This window comes from Meleagris gallopavo, chromosome 7, assembly GCF_000146605.3.
Source record: "Meleagris gallopavo isolate NT-WF06-2002-E0010 breed Aviagen turkey brand Nicholas breeding stock chromosome 7, Turkey_5.1, whole genome shotgun sequence".
Classification (NCBI taxonomy): Eukaryota; Metazoa; Chordata; class Aves; order Galliformes; family Phasianidae; genus Meleagris; species Meleagris gallopavo.
In genome coordinates this window covers 35,804,961-35,828,650 of record NC_015017.2, presented here as the reverse complement: position 1 = coordinate 35,828,650, position 23,690 = coordinate 35,804,961, and the positions used below count along the sequence as shown (strand labels likewise).

The following is a 23,690-nucleotide window of genomic DNA, read 5'->3' as shown; positions in this document are numbered from 1 at the left end:
AATTCAGAACTGAGTGAGATGGAGTAACAAAAAATACCCCATGGCACTTCACAAATATTTCATGCCATAGCAGTAAGAGAAAACATCCATAAAGAAGCTGTTTTATGCTTATTACATTCAAAGCAGGGAAAGAATACTGTGAGTACATTTCTAAGCACAGTACATGCAGACAGGCTGCTCTAGTTTGTTTTCAAAGTAGAAGCTATATAAGCAGGATCATTATAACAAGCTTGGTATTTATAAAGACTGCAGACCCAAAAAATGAAGTAGTATGTTTAAAAAAAAAAAGGAAAAAAGAAAGAACAGGAAGTATATAGCAGAGTATTGAATAAGTGAGCTGAAGAGAAAGTCTAGGAAGTTCTAGGAAGTGAAAAATACATTTAGACTTCAGTGGAATTAAAAGATTAATGTCATCGATACTTAAAGCAATCTCATGGCCAGCTCTTAACTAGTCTAAACCACACCAGCTCCTCTTTCCTTTCTGTAATATAACACACAGCCTGCTCTCCGGCATGGCATGGAGACGGCTCCTGTATCAAGGCACAGTTCTTTGTGACATGAAAACCTTGAAGAATGCAGTTTTAGACCACTGTCTTTACCCACCTGTGGGCTTCAGAGTAAAAGAACCAGAATGCTCAGAAGATAGGAAGAAGAGAGCGTGACAGCTGATCATGATTCCTTATGTTAGAAGCTAGCCAAACAAGTCTAAGTTCTTGGAGCAGCTCAGAAGGAAAGTTTCAAGGATCAGTTATGGAGTCAACTACAGAGGGTACAGACCCACTCTGCTGGGTCTAAATCAGTCCTAAGGTTCAGTGCTCACGTGGTATAAATCTTAAAAGCTGAAGTTATTTACTATTCAAACCTGCGTATAAAAAACCTCTTCCCTTCCAGATATATGGCATCAGATCAAAGCAGCAAGCTCTGCTTGGAACTTTCTGCAAACACACAGGGATGGATTAAAGGCAGTTCTGTTCACCTGCCTTCCTTCTGGGTCCTTCAAGATGCTTTTTACAAGAATTCCACCTGCTTCATCCCCATGTACATTATGTGGGCACACTGCCTCATTCACCCCTTCACCCGCTCTCCTGAATTATCAAAATACAAAAATACTTCTCTGTAGAAACTCCATTCAAATTTTCTACAAATAAATACGGGTGACTTGTGCAATAACTTGTGCTTGAGCTAAGCTACATTAGCACAGCCCAAGCCTAAAATAGCACAGCATATGACATTTAAAAATAAGTGTCCTTGAAATGCAAATATAAAGAATTTCTTTTAATATGAAACAACATGCTGTGTGAAGCTTTGACCACCTTTCAAAGAAACAGGAAAAATAAAGCGACCAGGGACTGTAATGAAACTATGATCTCAAGCTGTTATCACATCAATCTGAACATGGCAAGCAGAGTCATGCTAAATGAAAGGTTGGGACTGAGGATCTGCAATTGCTGTCTGACATTTCAGCATCGCAGTTAAAGGTCTGTTCCTTTGGGGTAGCATCCGTATTTTTTTTAAATTAAGCTCTGGAAAAACGTGCAGCCTATATACACTCTTAAATAAACCACACAGCAGCGTGACGCTGATTTCTACCCAAGTACGTGGAAAGGTTCTGAACAAGTTCACAGTAAGCTGGCACAACAATGAAATTTGTTTGTGAAAATTTAATCTCCTATTATTCCAAGGGTAGCTAGAATCTTTTTCTGTTCAATTTCTCATTCTTTGTGGAAAGAAGGCTTGTCATAATCATACAGATCAGCAGGGCTTATGTTTATTGCTTAATTATGTAAAATGATACAAATGAAAAATGTTGATATAGATTTTCAGTCATACAATTCCAACGTTCCACTTTGCTAAAATGATGTAAAACACCTCTCCTTTTTAGCCAGGAAGATGCTGAAACAGCTTTAAGCATGACAAAACCCACAGCCAGGCAAGTAGGCAAAAACGTTAGACAGATTTTACAGAGTTCCCTATTAATTATTTCATGGCAAATAAGATACCAAAGATACAGATTATTTCTATAACTTTATACAACAAAGAAGCATCTCGGATCAGTACTTGCTATATAGCATCTACCTTATAGCTGCACTTTGGGATGTCTGAATAAATGTACAGATTACAACCAGACAAGAAGTTTATCTTGCTTCTTGTTCTTAGATTTGCAATACAATTTTTGTGGTTAACGGATACAGTTCCCCACCTTCCCTCACAAAATATGATTTACATGAACCAAAAATAGCCATGCTGGCTGCTGGCATTGCTGACTGTCACAATATTGGGGAGAAACTGCAGCCTGCCTGGGCAGGCATTGGAAAGTCAAGGACAGCCTCAGGCAGTCCTGGAAATCTCAGCACAGTGGGTCAGAAAGATGAGATTGTTGGGAACAGGCTTCACAAACCTTGTTATCACTGTGGCTGTAATGGCAGGTGCTCTCACAGTCATCTCTCCAGTACCTCATCTCCATTTATTTTGAGTATACCTACGTTCCTTCAGTGACCCCATCTATGCACAGGAAAATAGCTGCAAAAAAAATTCTGTTCCTGAGATGCCTTATCATGGATCTCATTCTCACCAAGATGTATTTCATGCTAAGAGGCTCTTCGGGAGGCTGCAGATCCTTCCCATTACCAGATTTTAATGAGAAATCCCCGTGGGAGGGGAGAGGGTGAATTTAGACAAGGGACAAGGCAGGTGAGGTAGTAAAAATTCCTAAATCACTCTATTGAGCCACAGAGATGTTGTGAGAAGGGTGTTAATTATAGCACAAGTACAGGTTCTCCAAACAAATTTGGAGTCCCTTCTGCATCCTATCAAGATTTAGATCAATGCTCTGGCTCTGTCCGAGCCTCTTTTTTTCTTACGTCTCAAGCCCCTCTCACGTTCAGCTTCAGAAGATCACTATGGTGTCTCAGGCACCGTTAAGCTCTCAGGAGAGAAATCAGCTTTGCTCACAGATAGCAGCACATGATAGAGCTCAGCAGGCAAGGTGATAGCTTAATCTCTCTACAAACCAACAGCTGTAAGGATTTCAGAGGCACACAACACCCTTTGGGCTATTTGTTAACACCAGGATCCTTCCCCTTAAACATATGGCAGCAGTCACTAGAATTGCTCGCATCTGAAGCCAGCCCAGTGCATGCACCCATGAGGACTGCATATGGAATTTCACCAACTGCTGCTAACTAGCTGGATAAATTTTTCCAGCTCCAGAAAATGCTCCTTCTTCTGTTTCTACCATATGTTTTCTTGTGAGACATTGGTGCTGCTGTCTCTGCATACATCTACCCTGGAACCAAAGATACAATAGCAACTTGTACAAGTAGCTTCAAAACATCCACTTTTGCTACTGACGGCAACGCATTCACCGAGTTCACTGTGGGTAGATGCTTCCACATTATGCACCTCAAATCCTGCTAACTTTCCCCAGGTCCTCACTGCAGTGCCCACTGCTCTCTGTAACTGAGCCGGCTGCTTTGTGATACTTTGTGAACTATGTGATATTGCACTCCTACTGCAATGCAGCGATGGTCCCTTTGTGCCCAGTATCTGGCAGACACCTTTTTCTTGAAAGGGCTGGAAGTGCTTTTCCTGTTTTTATAGAGACAACTAATCTGGTCCTCACATTGATTCAGAAACTGATTGTTAGCAAAGTGCCTCTTTTGTAAGTCATTACAGTTCACAAAGGTTTACTTTTCATGAGAGGGTCTAGATGATCACTTCGTGCCCGATATCTGGCAGACACCCTTTTCTTGCAAGGTCTAGAAGTGCTTTTCCTGCTTTTGTGCACACAACTAATCTGGTCCTCAGACTGATTCAGAAACCGACTGTCAGGAAAGTACCTCTTTTCTAAGTCATTACAGTTCACAAAGGTTTACTTTTCATCAATTGGTCTACAGAAACGAGGACCAGAAGGGTGGGGGGAAAAAAAAAAGGACTTTTTTCTTAATCTTTCTCCACTGTTGCCAAAGAGGGCAACTTCTTAAGGTGGACAAATTGGATGGGAGCCATTTAGAAATGGTGGTTTTTTGACCACAAGTATCAGAAGAACAACTGCTGTACTCATGAGAACATGATCATCAACTGCACACTTAGAGGTGGATAACACAATGCAGAGTGATTTATTCACTACTACACAAATGACTAAGCTGTCTGTGATTACAGATGAGTTCTTTGTATCTTTTCATCATCTATATGCTAGTCTACCTAGAGTGTTTATCATTTATATCATTTGAAAACAACGATCACATCAGGTATTTAAGATTCCTCATCACTGCGATGTTACAGGAGCATACACTGTGTGAATGTCTGGGAAATTTATTGCTTACATTAATTCCCTTATTTACACTTTTAGGCTTAATTCAGCAGCAGAGATGGTTTATCAATGCTTTAGACTCATAGACTACACTGAAAGTGAGCAGAGATTTGAGCAGGCTGCTATTGCAAGCTGCGTACTCTAAGTCGCAGCTAAGGGTGACACAGATACGCCTCAGTGTTCTACTGCACAAACACTACTGTAAGATGTACTGTGCTGAACAAGGCCAAATCCAGGTTATGCGATGTAACAAATCCAGTTCTAATTTCCTACACACAACTCCAGGCCATGAGAGAAAATTACACCTCATCTCCCGTGTTCCTGTAAGCGCTATGCTGTTTAGGATACCAAATTCTTACTCATGTATCTGTTCAGATTCATCGCATTCTTAACCAAAATTAACATTTCAGTCTGACCTTAGGAAAAATGTGAAAGTCATTCATGTTAACGCTTATCTTTAAAAAATTACAGTTTGTGACACACAACAAACATAAAATTAGGTTAAATATTTAATGATGCTTTTCTTTAATACAAAAATAAGCTTGTCAATGGTTTTTGAAAAGAAAAAATCACTCGGGTGCCAGAGATCCACTTTTTTGGAATCAATTAAAACGCCCGCTAGCTTCAGAAATTCAGTTCTTTAATTCACCTAGGCAGATCTGAAATTATGACTCTTGACCTAATGCTTAATAGAAAAAAAAAATGTTTTTTTCCAACAAGCAACCCTGTTGAAATCAAACTTCTGCCAATCTTTCAATTTTGATGAAAAAGCCATTTTTCTCTGGGAAAAAAAGAAATCAAATGATAGTTTTCACCTGCTTGATTAAATGCAAGTTATGGACTAATATCCAGTCAAAAGTAGATCTAGTTAAGCATTACTTCTCAAAGTTTCCTACCGTAGAAAGTTAATACACACCATCTTACCATCTTATCCATAAATATTATTCTCTTTTAGTCATAATTCATTCACTTCTTATGCCTAATTTAAAGACAACTGAGAAATTAAGCAGGTTAATTTGGGCATTAACAGATGCCGAGCAGAAGAATCCCTCTCCATATGAAGAGGTTATTAAGTAATTGGCCATGTCTGTTCAAGCCATTGAAATTATCTTTCTTTACAGTTATTACCCTGCATTTCCAGTATACTTTTTTTTTCCCCCCATTTAATACAAGTAGAAGGCAATTTGGCATGTTGGCAAATAGTGTTCTGATTAGTAAACTATTTCAAGCTAAGGACAAACTAAATGCAATTATTCATATAATCTTGTTACAGTGATTAATCTTTAGACAAAGTTCAGATAGGAACCAGTAGCTTCTATATATGAAACTAAATTTAATTACACCTAGACTGTTAAATGAGAAATTTTGGGCTACACTGGGAGCCTGCAGATATCTTTTAAGCATCTAATAAAGCCAACAGGCCTACATCTGCTTCCTGGGTAGACTTGGAGAACACTGAAAAAAGGTGACAGCAGAACAAACAATCTGCCCCTGCACTGCAATTACTGCTCCAAGACTTGTCACCTTGGTATACAAGTCCAGACCAGTATGTATTAATAGACATATATTTCAATTTAATATATATATTGTTTGGGAAAAAATAGTTTAGAAAAAGGTCTTTCCACTGCCCATATTTGTAGTCCTCCAATTACTGAAAGAGCCACTGGTTGCAGGCAGCTCTTGCAAAATTGCTGCCACTCTAACTGCTCCAGAGTTTATAAATTATGATACCATATTTTGTGAAAAATCAGTCAACTACAGAAATTAGCCACCTTCCTTATCACCTTAAGCTTTTAGCTTATCACACCATCGACTAACTGCTGATAATGAATAACTTGGAGATTACAATTTACAGTAATTATGAGGTCACTGACAATGAAATGAATTATTATAACTAATAGTGCATCTCTGTTTCTTCAGTTTCTGTTCCATCTCCATTTTAAAACATCCATTAAGCTGATTCCATGTTGAAAATTTATTTTTGTTTATACATAAAACTATACATTTCAAAGGACCCATTTTCATATTAGTCATAGGAACAAAATTATTTCTCATTCACTCTCAAGTTTATTAAAAACAAAGAGCTTTTAATGCTGGAGGAAGATGAATTAAAAACATACATTAGCTGTTGAAATTTAACAGGATAATTTATTTCATTAGTCCACTCTGACGTAGCATACATATTAGAAGTGTAACATATCTTTGAATTGCAGTTACTGTGTTCATCAGCAAATCTGACTCCATGCAATTAATGCATTAAGTGATACACAGACTATAAAGATGCAGAGCATAAGCAATGGAGCATGGATGCAGTCAGCATCCTTCTTGGACCCTCTGCCAAGAAAACCAGTTAACAGATTTGCTGGCTTAGGAATGTAAATAAAACTCATCATTTCAAGTAACTGTTAATGGACTTATCTCATTATTTTCTACAGACCTTCTCTTAAATATTACTATAATTTTTTACTTTTAGAACACTTTGTGGTGCTAAGCTTAACTGTTTTATTAACTGTTAATTTAATTAACTGTTTAATTATGAATTTTGTAAAAAATACTTTCTATTAATGATTCTGAATCGGTGACAATTTCACTGCCCAAATTTATAGATTTATGTATCTGCCACCTTTACTTATTCTCAGCCTGTGCTCCCACTCATTACCAGGTCAAGTTTTGGTATCCTGGCAGTGTCACACAAGGGATCCTCCTATAATTCCCTGAGATAACTGTATTTGCCTTGGTATAAAAGTTAAGTTTGTTTTTAGAGAACTCATCACAAAAGCTGTACTTTTAGGAACCAGTTCCAAAGCCCAGTCCTGAAGACACAAAGTGTCTATCAGCACTGCTAAAGCAGTACTCCAGGAAAAAAAAAACAAACAGCCAATGGAGAACTTTGGGTTCTTTTGTCATGAATTGGCTAATATACAGTGTAGGAAGAACAAAGTCAAAACTTGCACTTACTATAAGCTCACAACAAAAGATGACTCAAAATGAACTTTCAGTAGAAGAAAAGCCAGTTGTGCTTTTACGAGGAAATAGCCATACTCACAATTTGTTTTTTTTAGCAAAGTGAAAACAAAATCCAATTATTCTTTCCATTATGGTAGCACAGAAGACCCCATACTAAGACTCTAATAGGTCAAGTACTCCTCAAACACAAAAGGAAGAGATATCTTGCTTGGAGTTCTTACAAAAAAGGTTTATGAGAGAGATGACAAAGGATGGAAATAGAAAACAAGACTGTACTAATCAGTTCTTTAGTTCTTTTCACCAATTTCGAAGCAGTTTACTAATGAACAATCATTCTTGCATAATTTTGTTGCACCTGGTCAAATAATTCACAATTTCATATTCAGAAGTTACACTAACTGCCAACTATTTCAATAAATTACCACTGTAAAAAAAAAAAAAGAGGAGGCAGTAAAGCATATTTATGTTTCAGTTCATAATCTCACTCTGCTCTGCATGTAATTTCTTTTGAGTAGCAGTGTTACAAAAACTTGATGTCTCAACTAAGCAAGTGGTATTTTTTGACTGAGTGTCCAAAAAGGCCTGAGAGACTCTGAATCCAACAAGTGGGACCATATAATATCATGCTTCCTACCTTGTTCCCAGAGGATGTCCCTGCCCAGGAATACTTGCATCCTGAATCTAAGCATGCAGATTATGAGCCAGCATTCCTAATCTAATTCCTAAATAATTAAAAAAAAAAAACTTTTAGGATCTAGTAAAAACATAGTGTTTATTAAAGTAAAAAAATTAAAACAGAAAGCAACCAGTGATGAAGTAAAACAACCAAAGTACATTACAATGGGTGTATATTTGGGTGCACTAAAGCAGGGCAAAAGTTGGATTGAACAGGGTGTTCTACAGCTTTGTATTAAACTGTCATTTCAGAAAGACAACTCGTACTATTTCAGATGAAAAACAGTCAAGTGCTAAGTAAAGCCTCTTGCAAAACTGCAAAAGTACTTTGATTTTATTAGTCATTCTGACTGTAAGTGCTGTCAAGTGACCTGGAAAAGGCAGACAGAAAATACCATTGTAACTCTTTTATTCTCAGTTTGTCCATGAAGGCATGCTCAAGGTTGTGGGTCTCCCATGAATCCACTGTGCCAAGTTACAGCAGTATTATGAAATAGAATAGGACCTCCAATTCCAGCAGCACACAAATTAGCAAAGTACTCTTTGTAGAAAATAGCTGTCACAACCCACTTTCAAAGTCCCTTCTTATTGACTTTGTGAAACGTGATGTTGTTTTGTACACTTCGCTGTGTTTATGTTCTTTCACATTGACTCCACGCTATTTAGCATCTCATGAGAAAAAAATATTTACACAAATACAATAGGCAACTTTATAAAAAAACAGATACAGATAGATAGTTTCAATTTGCATCCATATCTTGTAACTCATTAATCAGTATTGCTAAGATAATTAAAGTTTGATAGCAAGTGGAAAATTCTAATTTTAGGGACCCTCCACTTCCCATTCTCTGCTCTCTTGCTAACATCTGACCAGCTCTTCCATTTTTCATCCTTTTTAGCTCTATCTTTTAGCATCTAGTGATACTTTTTGAACATTTCAGTCCTATATATTCTTGGCAATTCTCTGCTGGAAACTGATTAAAGTGTGTTTTCCAAATACTGCAGCTAAAATAGTTCAGTTAGTCCTGAATTAGTCCTATATGAAATTGCAGTACTTTCTAGGAGCCTTCACAGCACAAACAGAAAAGTACAAACCAAGTTTCTGTGGACAGGAAAGCTTACACTGAGGACTTTCATGTGAAATTCTGAAGTTATCCTGGAAGAAGTGAAATAGAAGACCCATTCATAAACTACTGAATAAATTACGGTCGTACACTGGATCCAGGTAGTGGACCTGTCCTAGGTAGGGCAGCAGACAAGCAGTGGCAGCAAGCAAGCCATAGCCTCAAGTATCCCATGCTTATCCCCAAGAACAAACCTCCACATTTTCTGTAAGAACCACCAATAAATTAGTATATACAAATAGCATAGTGGGTTTTTTTTATACTACTCATTTTCTTCATAACTTCATCACCTGCTTACAAACATATTGTTTACCTTGATTTTAGTAAGGCTTTTGTCACTGTCTCCGATAGTATCTCAGAAGTAAAGATAGGAGGTGTGGGATCAATAAGTAGATAGTAAGGTGGATTGAGAACTTGCTGATTGGCAGAGCTCAGAGGGCTATGATCAGTAGTACAGAGCCTAGTTGGAGGCCTTTAGATAGTGGTGTTCCCGAGGAACTGGTACTGGTTTCCTGTGTTGTTAGATGATCTGGATGAAAGGTTTGAATGTACCCTCAGCAAATTCACTGATGATACGAAGCTGAGAGGAGCAGCTAACACACCAGAAGGCTGTGCTGCCATTCAGCAAGGTCTGGACAGGCTGCAGAGTCGGGCAAAGAGGAACCTGCTGAGGTTCATCAAGGGCAAGTGCAGAATCTTATGTTCGGGGAGTAATAGCCACATGCAGCAGTACCGGTTAGGGCTGATCTGCTTGAGAGGAGCTCTGCAGAGAAGGATCTGGTTGGCTATGAACCACCAGTGTGCCCTTGTGCTCAAGAAGGCAGCCAAAAGAATCCTGGGGTGCATTAAGACGAGCATTGCATTCCTTATGGTCAAAGGAGGTTATCCTCCTCTCTCTACTCTGCCCTGTTGAAGTCATATCTAGAGTGCTGTGTCTAGTTCTGGGCTCCCCGGTTCAAGAAAGACATTGAATTTTTAGAGAGTCCATCAGAGGGCTATGAAAATTATTAAGAGCCCAGAGCATCTCCCTTCAGACTCAGAGCTACTCCTAATGTCTGAAAAAGATAAGACTCAGAGGGAATCTCATCACTGTTAATAAATATCCAAATGGCAGGAGTCAAGTGGAGGGAGCCAGGCTCTTTTCAATGATGTGCAGCAACAAGAGGTGATGGGCACAAACTGGAAAACAAAGTTCCACATGAATACAAGGAAGAATTTTAGTGTTGGAGTGATGGAATACTGTAACAAGCTGCCCAGAGAGGTTGTGCACTCTCCTTCTCCGGAGATATTCAAGACCCATCTGGACAACTACTTGTGCAATCTACTGAAGGGAACCTGATTTAGCAGCTAGGTTGGACTGTCTCTCTAGAGGTCCCTTCCGACACTTAAGATGGTGATGATAATTAATAAGGCTCATAGCTCTAAATTACAAATACAAGCTCTAAATTCAACTGATATTTATCAGGCAAATTTCAAAAGTGAATTGCATAATCTGTAAACAGTTATTTGATCGGTAGAAATTTGAAAGTTTGATAGGTTTTGATTAAAATAAGGAACAGGCTAATCAGAGGTCAAATTATATTAAATATTAATTACTGTAACAAATAGATGCCACAGTCTTCTAAATTAGGTACAGGGTTAAAGACTTTTTTTTTACAAGACTTGCAGACATTTGTTAGCTAGATTAAGAGAACACGAACGTTCTACGAAATCATTGCAGAAACCAGCTAATGTTCTTTCTAATGAAAGCACATTATAGCTGATGCAATTTTAATTACAGGATTAATGTGTGTTTATACCACTATGCATTTCTACAATATGCTGACAAAATGCAGCATGCTATAGATTAGGAGCTATCCCTACAAACAATTACACACTTGAGTAGGCTTCCTCTTAGAAGTTCCACTTTGATAGTTTAATGAGACAGGTTGTGAGAGCAAAATTCCTCTTAAATATATCAGAAGTTTTTGTTCCTTAATATTTAACCTTCAGGTTGTTGGTTTTTTTTTCCCCTCCTCAATAGCTGTTTTATATATGTATTTGCTTTATATTTGTTTTATGCTTTCCCTTCCCCCTCCAAGAATTCATTTCCCAAAACCTATTTTCAGTAAATCTGTATGGACAGCAGATCTGTTTCAGACAATTTTCTTTTCATTGCCTTTTCCTTTTCATTACCTTTACACTTGAAAATAATATCCTACTTCACAATAAACCAAAATAAAAATACATATTTACTTTGAAAGAAACAGAAAATCTGAGGTATATAAAATATGAGAAGATTAAAACTTCATTTTTATAATAAAACCACATCTCTTTATAGAATTTCTCATTACTGAAAAAAATCAGTGCTGAAATTCTCACTTCACAACTTATTAATAAAAGTGATTTCTAGAAAGCTTAACAACCCTGTGTCAACTGTTCAGGACAAGCTGAATTTCCTTGTCATCTTGACATAGAGAAAGTAGCCAAGCTCTGCAATTGCAAGCGCTATATCTTTTTCCTTTTCTTTTCCATTAACCTATTTACTGCAGTATACCAAACATCCAGCAAATGATGAAAAATCTCATTGCTAATCTCAGCATGCAGCAAAATAAATCTTGATGTTGACTGGAAATGATTAGCCATTATTCTTGAGCAAGTAAAGATTTATCAGGACATGGCCAGGTCATTTCTGCACCTCTCTGTCCTCCTGGTTTATGATTAAAGAAATATCAGGTGGTTGTGACCACTGGGCACCCAGTTCAGCAGAGCCAGGTTTGCCTCAGACTGCTTCTGGATGAGGACATCTAACTCAAACCAATTAAAAAAAAAAAATAATAATAATAATAATAATGACATGGCTCAGTAAGATCATTTTCAATGTGAACTAGAATGTAGTTCTTCAATCATGTCACTCAAAGCCTACAGGTAATCAGACTACAAATTGATCAACGTTAGTTTTCCCCAAAGACTTGGCATACTCCTGTACATCCAGTAGAACATTCAGAAGAACTCGTATGCCATGTGTGTAAAGGATATGATATTTATATTCCAAATGGAACCTTTATAACATCATACTATTTATTTAGCGTTGCTCATAACTTACACTGCTTTTAAGGCATCGTGTTCTTTATCTTGCATTTCCAGTGCTCTCTCCATTACTGCTTATTTATGAAAATAACTCGTGCCATCAAAAATTCTGTTAATCTTTAATAAAAAGAGTCAGTAACTGAAATTACAACTATAAAGGGAAATCAGGCTTGCTGACCCATGACAGAGTGCACTCACAGGGAAGATAAACACTCATTTTAAATTATTACGTGTGTACACAATACAGGCTAATATTTGTACACAGTCCTGTATATTTATTAGCTTGAATGAACTTGAGCAGTACTTAGGGGCAGTTTATATTAGCCTGCAAGATAAAACATCTGGGCTAGTATTGCCAGAGGAGCTGTAATACTGTGCAAGGAATACGATCAGTCCACACTGGACATTGTGAATTAGCAGTATTCTCCTTTTTCTCTGTCTGCCCAAAACCAAAATTGAATTGATTCTGGGGCGTTCATGAAATGCCAGCTGCTGGGTGCGCAAACCAAAAGCAGACCTGGAAAGAGCAGAAACTGGACCAGAAGCTTTTACTTTCTCTATAAACAGCATGTAGTTGCACTGAGGTGGGAAGATTAAGTCATTTTTCAAAGCTTAATTGGCAACAGTGGACAGGAGAAAGCCTGCAGGACATTACCCAAGCAAATCACTAAAGATTCAGATAATTAATAAAGCTCATAGCTGTAAGTGAGAGGTGTTCAACTAGCAGAAGAATTAGCGGCACAGCACGTTTGCAATTATTTTCCTCAACATCTCTTCTTAGCTAAAGGCAGCAACTAAGTGCTGCAGATATGCCTTATCCTCGTGTAATTTCTGAGATTAAAAGCTAGAACTTCTGGCTATGCAAGATCAATCCAATTTTTAGATGAACTAAAAAGCCCCAGGAAATATTGCCAACCAGAAGAGAGGATAATCTGCGCTGCGGACTTTCTGGAGCAACAAGGGAGATTTTAAGCTAGCAGTACAAAGTGCAGCTAATAAGACAACAAATGAAGCACAGTGAAGTCCAAGATGTCATGAGTGAGCTCAGCTAAGTAGATAAGAAAGACAAAAACTTCAGTTACCACTGTGTTAATGCCAGGACAAGTTCGCAAAACAAAGAAAGAATAATCCTGAAATAACTGGTGGGAAAAAATTTCATGTAATTAGCGCTAGCGAAGCCAATATGGGATGGTTCGCAGCATCACTGAAATGTTAAAAAGCCTATTTTATAGCCTGCTTAAGGGTAGTATAAGCAATAGAGGTGGAAGTATATGTTAAAGACATCATTAATTGTTTTACAGTTATTGATTACTACAGAGTGGAGTGTCTGGGATGAATTCAGCAACCTCCTCATAAGAAGCACTGACAAAGTACAAGGCTAGAGAATAGAACAAGCTTCTCCTTCAGAATCTAGCCTACAGCATGCAGGAGATGTTTGTTCTATCAAGGACTTCAGTTTTAGATGCCTGGCAAATGTTTTTATGCCTTCTAGATTAAAATCCAGGCAAGTTACTAACAATTATGCTTGAGGACTGATATTAAAATGAAACAAACTTGTATTACTCAACTCTGTATTGCCTCCTTCTGATACAAAGGAAAAGTAGAATGCTTCACCCTGGCATCAATGTTTGAATTCACAGGGGGACAAACAATCACAGAATACAATGCTTAGTATGAGTAATCGGGGGTGGGGAGAAAAAAAGGTCAGTTATTGAAAACTACAGCCCTGAAAAATGTTGAATTCTTGATTGCAGACATAATCTTCTCCACAGAGAAGGATTATCACTTCAGAAAACTAGTTGACTCCTACAAGACATGCTCTAAGTAACAGACACGAGGTGAAATGGAATAGATCACAGTTCTTCCTTTCTAACCCTCAGTAACTGGTGAGAAAATGTTTGTAACACTGAACTGCGATACACATCTATCCATAACAATAGAAGTTTTGTGCTGCTTTGGTATCTAAGCAAACTAAGCTGAAGTATTTTGAACTTTTAAAGCAAGGATTAAATAGAGGGGAAAGGACACAGATCCTCCCCACTTCATGATCCACAAGAAGGGCGTGAATCAACCAACACATCTGAGATACACGCACAGCTGATGTCCTGGGTTGAGGAAGAGAACATAGTATTTTCCTATCTAAGTAGTCCCTACAAAAAGCACGCTCTTCCCACATTCATCCTTTCCCCACTCACTAGCATCATCCAACTGGACAACACTCCTATACCATGTGGACACAATGCACAAACTCCCAAGTTTTAGTCATATGACCCATCGCAGAAACTAGTTTTAAAAGCAAAATTCAGATTTGGGATCTGAATTTGAAAAGCCCACTCCACAAACTGCATAGTTTAGTTTCATCTGCTTATGCTAAGGAATTTCTGGTGCTAAATTAAATTAGAACTATACAGAATGCATTTACATACAGCTGCAAAATTTGTATCCTTCAGCCTTCCCAATGTGTTTAATAATTAACACGTTTTTTATTTTAACTGGAAGCCTTATTTACCTAGCAGCTTGTTTTAATAAAGATATTCTCCTGTGGTTACATTGTCTATGTAGAATTTATCAAACAACAAACAATAGCTGATGAAAAAAAGCTGCAAGCTCTTACATATTGTCCTACAGAGTTGGACATCCCAAAGGAACTCATTTAAACATTAGTATGTACTATGAATTAAGCACCCAACATAGCACTTGCTCGTTGCATTTGAAATCACATCATCATCATCGGAAATCCTAGCCCCAAGGGGAAAATGCACTCAAAATTCTGTGAAATCATCTTGCCAGGAAAAAGACATTTTCTGTTTTCTTCAATATATTTCCCAGAGCAAAAATTCATACAGTTTTTTATGCAGTCCTATTTTGTGCCTATAGAGCATACATCCTAAAACATATTATCATTGACTTCTTACATTCAATGGAATGAACAGAGTTGCAGAAATGACTCAACTAGAAACCACTGCAGTAAGGTCATTCCTTGAACACACAGGGCTTTACTAAGCAGCTGTTACAGCAAAACCTGAGTAACTCTTGAGCATGTACCACCAGCATTCATCTCCAAGATTATTTTGAAATTCATTTAAAAGGGGGTGAAAACACCCAGTTTGTTTGTCAGCAGCCATGATTAGGTGACAAGGATACTGTCACATCAGTGAAGACTTGGCCCAGCTGAAAATTTGATGTTGGCTGGAAGTCAAGCGTGGGCCCTGTGGTCTCACTTCAGTTGTTGTTCACCTTGTACCAGGTTTCAGAACACGTTTCCATTCACTGAATCTTTACCTCATTCCTTGCATCATTTCAGAACATTTTGGTGTTGTTTGTATTATTTATTTGTCCCCAGTAGGACTGGATGAATCATTTGCAATGAAAATGCACCAAAGGGATTTCAACTCTGTCTGCTAATTATCCGTGAACAAATTACAGAAACCTCCAGTGGATTTATTAGTCCATGTATTGACAATTTTTCACATGAGTAATTAAATGGATTGCAAAGTTACTTGAGAATATTTCCAAGTTGTACATTCTTGCTCTGCTGGTAAGCTTTAGAAGTTATATCATACTGCTTCTGCTGTTAGACTCAACATCATCTAACTTAAAAGCTATTTATTTTAATGGCTAGATATGCAAGTTCTAAATTACATTCTTGAATACCCAGACTAAAATCCGCAGTTCAGAACTGAAGGTTTTTTTGTTGTTGTTGTTGTTGTTGGTTTTTAACCATTTCAGATCATGCTACAGTATTTGAGCTTAATATTGCATTTCAGCTAATCTACACATTGCAAAATTTCCACGTCAATTATCACAGAAATCAGCTCCCAAAATTACTGAATAGGAGCTATGACAAAAGACACCTTGAAATTAGAATGACTACTTGCTATTTCTGTCTTGTGCTAGTTCTAACCTTTGTTTTCAACGCCCAAGTATGTGATTAATATGTAATTTGCAACATTAAATTGCTTTCCTTCCTCTTGGATGATTAACGAGTAGTCTAAAAAGGACACCTCATCTCTTCTTAGAATCTTCAGAATGTTTTAATGTTTTAATGTTTCAATTCTCATGGCAAAGTTAATTTGATTTTTCTCAACATCTCAACTCTAACATTTGCTAAATCAGGAAATTATATATTTCATGTATCTTACTTCAACAGATTTCATAGCTGTAAAAAGTCCTGTTATGTTCAACAATTAGCTGTTCGTGAAGTTTAGCTTTCCAGTGTGCCTTCTTCAGATTTGAGTAAGGGTAGCAACTAAAACTGAGAACTCAAGCAGCTATTCTAGCCAAAATGAAGAAGAGATCATACATCTGAGTAGGATATAGCTACTACAGCCCATGATTGCACACAAAATTGTTTCTTCCCACAGATAGAAAACATTCCACTCCTCACACACATGGAGAGACACAAGGTGCAGTGAAATCAAGACTTTTCATCTCCCAAACTTTTCCAGATTTCTTCAAAGATCGAAACTCATCATACCAAAATCAACGCTTAGATTAAGTTACAGGCAAGTACATGTTATGTCACGTAGAATATAACCTAATTCTGTTCAACTTTTGGTATTTTAGTTAGGTCGATCAATTCATTTCTGGAATTGATTCATTTACACATTTCCTAAATGCATTAAAACTCCATTCAAGTCACTACCTGCTTTACAACAGCCTTATTCCTTTGTCCCATGGGACCAGCTTACATCTCAGCATCCACAGCAGTACAAACACATTTACCAACATTCCTCCAACATCAAACACCACTGACAGAGTATTTTGGAGGAACATGCAATGACTCAAAATATAATTAGAAGCAGAAGAAAATATCTGTATAAGTTATACAGAGAGTCTGAACCAGCAGGATCCTGATCCGTTAGATCTGACTTTAACATATGCCAGACTATTTTTGGAAATTTATCTGAAAGAGCTAGGAATAGGTGTGGAAAAGGGAAAGCAAATTAAGTCTGACTCAGAGTAGGCCCACTGATAAATTTTGCACTTCAGAGGTCACATAGTAGATGAGAAAAATCATTTTACCATCCATATAAATGCTTTTAAAGGCACTGATACGTCTGGAAGCATTTCTTGCACATGATTGCAGGTAGTCTGGGGAGCCCATAAAAATAAAAGCTAGTCATGAATAATTTTCACAAATTGTACAGGAACTACGAAGGTACAGAATTAGATTTCATAAACAATACTATGATGTTCCTTTATAGAAGGATATCTTTACATCATGAACGATAACTTCAATACCAGCAGAAATCATGAAAATCCAGTTTCTCACACATTTGCATTCCTCACTGCAATGTTACCCTACAACATCAAACCACACATCCACAGCCATAGTAGCAGTACTGCGTTTCCCCTTCCCCAGCCCATGTGTCCCTCAGCACTCCTCCTCTCATCCCACTAAGAGGCCCCCATTTGCCAATGCACAAACCATTTGCAAGCACAAACCAGGCTGGAGGGTGCCTGAGAGCCACTACTGCACAATTGGACCCTGACAACAGCACTGTCCAAGGAGCACTCATTTTAAAAAGTCAACAAGTTTACAAAACTTGGGGAAACTTACCTGACTTTACGACTGTTCCTGCTGTGCCAAAGATGGCCTAGAATTCAGCCAGGAGGAGACAGATGGTGATGAAAGCCTCCGTCTGTCAAGAAACCCTATCAAACAGAAAGATAAAGACAGATATTAACATATAATAAACTGCTACCTATAATAGTACATTTAGTATATTATAGTATCAAAGTCCAAAGCACATAACACAACACTACAAGTATCAGAAGCACGAAGAAATGACAAATTTCAGAGCATAATTTGGCTACTAATTTTCATATTTCATTAAAATACCTGGTTATTCTATTAAAATTGTTTCCTACATGCACTTCACTTCATATGGAGCAATTAATAATATTTTACCTTCTAATTCCTATCTTAATAACTAGCTATTACTGCATATTGTATTTTTTTAAACTATAGGAGAATTACAGTAATTAACTTTGTTCCAATTACCAGGGTGCATATTAATATTCATATACTTTTACAAAAAGAATGATCCTGAAATCTCTCAGCAGGGATGGTTAAAATGATTCATTAAAGTTCTGCACAGGCTTCTTTTCTAATTCATTAAGAAAATATTAGCATAATCATGTGAAATTAATTTTCTTTAAAAGGTTGATATAAGCAAGGGATTAAGAGGACTGGTACTAATATATGAATCATGGCTTGCATTGTGCTCTTGGTCTCCAGAGGCTGACTGTCATATGAGGTATTACTTGCCAATGCACTTCGATAAGGAAGAAGAAATCAGAGATAGAGCCAGTTGAGCTGAAGATTTCATTTCCACATTTAAAAAGAAAAAAAAGAACAGGATGCATAGGCTTTTTTTAATGCTTTTATATTTCTCTGTTTTGTAGAGGTAAAGACTAAACACATTACTCAAAGTGAACAAGAAGCTGAAAGAAAATATAATGAAGTGATAGGCTACAAACGGGAAAAGCACCTAATGATAATAAAAGGTGAAGAGAAAGCTCAGCCAAGAGAAGAAGTGATCCAAATCAAAGCAACCAGAGAGTGAAAGGTAAATAGCTTTCCAAGAAAAGTTTCAAGTAAAAAGAGAAAGTAATCTCAATAACAAATGGCAGTAAAAAAATAATAGATCTCATTCATAGAGTCACATAAAAAGGCATTTAAGGTAGAAGGACATTAAGGTATCTTGAGCTATTAAATGAAGTGCCTCTTCATAAATACAGTACTGCTATAACCAGGCAAAAATAAAATTAAAGAAGGAAAATTTGAAGCTTACACTGAGTTAGAATAATGTCACAAAAACAAACCCAGAGAAGAATATAGGACGTGCGCTGTGAGCCAAGACAAGTTTTTTTTTTGTCAATACTACATTATATCTGGCACTGCTCCTCCATTTTCCTCATGACAACAATTCTTTCAAGTCAGCATTGAGCTCCACAACAAAACCAAGTTCAACAGCACTCAAGCATGATTCAGAGACAGAACTGGTCAGCTGCTAAGAAAGACCGTGAACTCTTTTTAATTTTCTTCGTGAGTAAAATATCAAATCAGTGGTTTGTAAGCAAAGCATATTCAAAGAGTTCATTAGAAAGATAACGAACTTCTCCCTTTCAGCCCTTTTCCTGACATCAGGTCTTGGGTTGGAGTAGGCTCTAGTGGAATACATGGCCACTTTCCCCTGGGCAGGAGGTTCTGTGCAAGGTGACATTTGGAATGGAACATTACTTTGTCAGTAGTAACTTCCAGCACTCAAGTCTGAGCTATCCCACCTTCATTCCTATGCTGTCCTCACACAGACAGCGTCCTTCTGGATATCCTTACACCCTCAAGAATTTATGGGAGACATGATCCCAAGGATGCCAGGGGGTGCTCCAAGCAGGTACACTTCAGGGCTCACTTTCTTTAAGACTAGAGGGAATGGCTTCAAGCTGCGCCAGGGGAGATTTAGGCTGGACGTTCGGAAATACTACTTTTCTGAAAGAGTGGCCAGGCAATGGAATGGGCTGCCCAGGGAGGTGGTGGAGTCACCAACCCTGGAGGTGTTCAAGGAAAGTTTGATTTTGTATTGAGGGATAAGGTTTAATGAGAACTATTGGTGATAGGTGGATGGTTGGACTGGGTGATCTTGTAGGTCTTTTCCAACCTTGGTGTTTCTGTGATTCTCCAGAAGTGAAGCTTCTTTGTTTTCTTTCAGCAACTGATTTTTCCACCTGGAAGTTACACAGCACTTATGTACTTTCAGTTCAGCAATCCATGAGCTTAACTCTGACTTCATTGTCCTGGAAATTTTTAATAGTTTTAATGTTCTTTTTCATCAGTGATATAATAGTTAAAACTTGGTACAATGTCCCAGTACATTCCATTATTTATTACCACTGAAGTTATTATTCTGTGCCATTTTTAATTTAATTGGAAAGGTTGGACTCCACGCACGTAAGGACCGCTGATTTATGGCACACATCAGTTAGTTCCTATATGTGATTGTATTATTCAGTCTACTTATGTGGAAGTGTTGTATCTCATCAGAAGCAGCAAAACTGTATGTATAGGCAGGGAATGCAGTATAGCAGGGTCTCATGGGGTGGGGTAATCATTCTGTTTACAGAAGGAAAGATGAAAAATGGCTGGTGTGATTCATTCCTTCTCCATTCCAATCCAATTCTTAAAATATTTTGTGTTTTCTTTTTCTAACCATTACTTTGAGTCTAGACTCCTGCTTTTAAAACTCCTTTATTCTTCAGTTTTCAAACTCATTATTTATTGAAATGTCAGCATTAACTACTTTCCCTCTCCTTTTCAACTGTTAATGAGATTTTTCTTTACAAAGCATTAATTAAAATCAAACAAAGAGCTGTAGGTATAGGTTCATGGCTTCAGGTGTTTCTCAAAAGCACTTGTGTAAAATTACAATGAATTTTCTTTATAGCTCTCTCTATTCTGGTTATATCGGCTAGCTGAGGTCATTAAAACTCAGCTATTTTAGGTCTTTTCATTCTATAGTTTTCTTTACATAGACATAGCATTAACATAGCAAAAGTTGTGAAAACATATGGAAAAAAAGGATTGCTTTCCCTCGTGCATTCTTCCACATTTATCTACTAACTACAATGGCTTTTAATATGGTATGGCCTTTACCATAAAAAAAATATACAAATCTACATCTCGTAATATCATTTTTCCCAAAGCTTTTTTTTCCCCCCCATTTGAGTACAAGTAATTTGCAGTAAAGATAGCTTTGAGGGGTTTGGATTTATAACAAAGATTCTTGTTCTACCGACATTTCTATTATTGATGGCTTCTGAATGAGGAAAGGGAATACACTCAGAACATACTCAGGGACACTCTTTTTTACTGACACTACACATTTCTTTACAACCACAAAGAATAATGCATATAAATATAATGTGTTTTTTTTTTTTTTAAGTTACATTAAAGCATCTCAAGCAATAATACTACGAGACTGTAACAACCAAGAATCTGTTTGTTAGCTAGGCTAATGCACTCATTCCCAGCCTGCAAGCCCTAGGAAGTAGCAAAGATGTACATTTTGCATATACTTGTCAAACACAAGCATTATGACTAGAAATGCACAAAAATCATACAGGAGTATAGCAAAAACAGGTGAGAAAGCAGAGAAGACTGCTTCACACAATATGCTTGCACACTGCAAGTAATAATTCCCACGCCTTTCTTTCAACTTCCACCATCTCTCAGATTGGGTACATATCATCTCATCTCTACTGCACATTACCACTGCTGGATGTGAACTTCTACAAAGCCTGCTGTTTTCACCTTACAGATTTTTAGAAATATTCTGTGCAAGGCCCTGCCCATACCCACACACATCACAGTGCAGTTAGGAAGACTTAGACCTGCCTACCGAAGCAAAAGTAGTATCAGTGGAGGTAATAGAGCCGCTGTCCCTGGAAGTGTTCAAAAACCATGAAGATGTGACACTGAGGGACATGATTAGTGGGCATGGAAGGGGTGGGTGGGAGTTGGACATGGGAATCTTTAGCAGTCTTTTCCAATTTCAGTGATTCTATGGAAGACAGCTGTTCGTATCCCAGAATAAGATCCTCCTATATTCTCAGGATTCCTATTATTTTGTTTCCTGTTTTCTTAGAACTACTCTGCAGTGCAGCTCCTTTACATTTGAGAATTGATCATTACCTTATTGACAGGTTTCCATCCTAAACCACTTTGCACCTCAAAGACGAGAAAAAATCCAAGCTTCTTACCAAGTTCAGGAAATCCTGCCTGCAAACTTATTCATTACGGTATCTCTGTTCTGTGTTTCCTATCTGACATCATAAATTCACACTGTTGTCAATTCAAACTGATATTTGTTTCTCCCCACATTGCTCCCTGTACAGAACACAGGCTAATACAATCCACTGAAGACAAACAAAGAAACAAACAGTATCTCATCCAATGAATTGGACTGAAACTGTCTTTTGTAAAAATAAAAATTCTAGAATGCTATAGCTCCCTTGTAAATGGTTATCTGAGGTATGCACTCGTGAGCCTCTGGTTCCATCCTTTACAGTCATCTACTTGAGAGCTGGAACATGAGCATGCAGAGGAGCAGGTAGCTGTGTAGCTACAGATGTCATTATAAGATATATGATCAGGCTGGATTTAGAGATAACCCAGCTGAAAAAAATAGGGTCTATAAAGATAATTTTGGGATAACTGGAATTGCATATAAAATAGGTAAAACCCTTATGCAAATTTGAGCCTCTTAGCAGATTAAAGAGAATCATTTCAGACTTAATTAACACCACCTCAGAATGTAGTATTAAACCATTCTACATTTTCATAAAATGCAGGATATTTTTATAGTTTATAGCAAGCCATTATAGGTTACAGGACACGATTGCACCGTGTTATCATTAGTGAAGACATTCTTCAGTGCTCAGATTAATGTATATCAGCATAGCAATGATACCAGGACAGTGTCAGTTCCTTTTTGCTTTTTTCCCCTTCTTGGGGAAAACTTCACAATTTATCAAGACTTTTTTGACCATTTACTTTCAAGTTCATTCTTACAATATATGACATTACAAATAAGTCAACTTCTCCCTGCATTATTGCATCAACATGTGTTGCTTTGCTGTCACATGGCATGTGGTACGGTTATTAAATCATAGTGCTAGCCTCACAGCTGCCATAGATATGCCAACAACTCATTTTTCCTGTTTTTTTTTTTTGTTTACTTTCTTAACCTTCTTACTTTGCTGTGTTGTCTAACGTATTTAAACAATAAAATAACTCCAGAAGAAAGTGTTGTTACCAGCCAATTTAAGTGACATTAGTTGCAGATTTCTTGACTTCAGAGGTGTCATGACAATTTCATCATCCTATAGGTGCACTTAATGACTGTTACAACCCTAGGCTTTCCAGTGTTCACTCTCATCTAAGAACCATAGAATGCCCTGAGTTGGAAAAATTTACATTAATCGTCAATTCCAACTTTTGCTGGGCTCAAAAACGTGTCTGCAACCTGGTCATTGTATTCTTGTTTTCAGAACTTCACTTAGTGAAAGTCTAAAGCAGTGTCAGACTCTCGCCCAACTAAAGAAAACAGTTATTTTACTGAAAAGGAGAGAAACTGTTAAATATTCTTAAAACACTGTCAGAGGTCCTCCTTAGGTATGCCTATGTAACAGGTGTCTGAGATTGCTTTGATAAGCAAGCTTTGGAACCTGAGGCAATATGGTAGCATTACGCTTTAGACTTACTATTTGATCTACAAATCTGAGCAGAGCACTGAGGTAGATCTCACACTCTGTATGGCATTTCTGTTTGGTTGCATTGATACATCCTTGCTGTGAAAGCTACAGTTCGTTTTAATCCAATGACTGATCCTTTGTGAAAACACGTCTCAGTTGGGTTCCAACCGAACAAGCATTCCCATCACTGAAACCTGCAGTTTGTTACCCTTTTTCCTGTAATATCTTAAGAAATTAGGAAAAGGGTTAGTAAACTCACATCCAGACATTCTCACAGACTAATT

The 23,690-nt window shown here is 37.5% G+C and overlaps 1 long non-coding RNA gene across 1 annotated transcript in view; it reads right to left on the bottom strand.

Moving 5' to 3' along the window:
* LOC109368659 overlaps window positions 1–23,690 on the bottom strand; it is a 58,686-nt gene that overhangs the window by 2,661 nt on the left and 32,335 nt on the right. Inside the window, exons 2-3 of the long non-coding RNA XR_002116930.1 lie at window positions 17,711–17,805; window positions 7,914–8,001 (exon numbers count right to left, since the gene is read on the bottom strand). This is a non-coding gene — a long non-coding RNA (uncharacterized LOC109368659). The remainder of the gene's footprint in view (window positions 1–7,913; window positions 8,002–17,710; window positions 17,806–23,690) is intronic.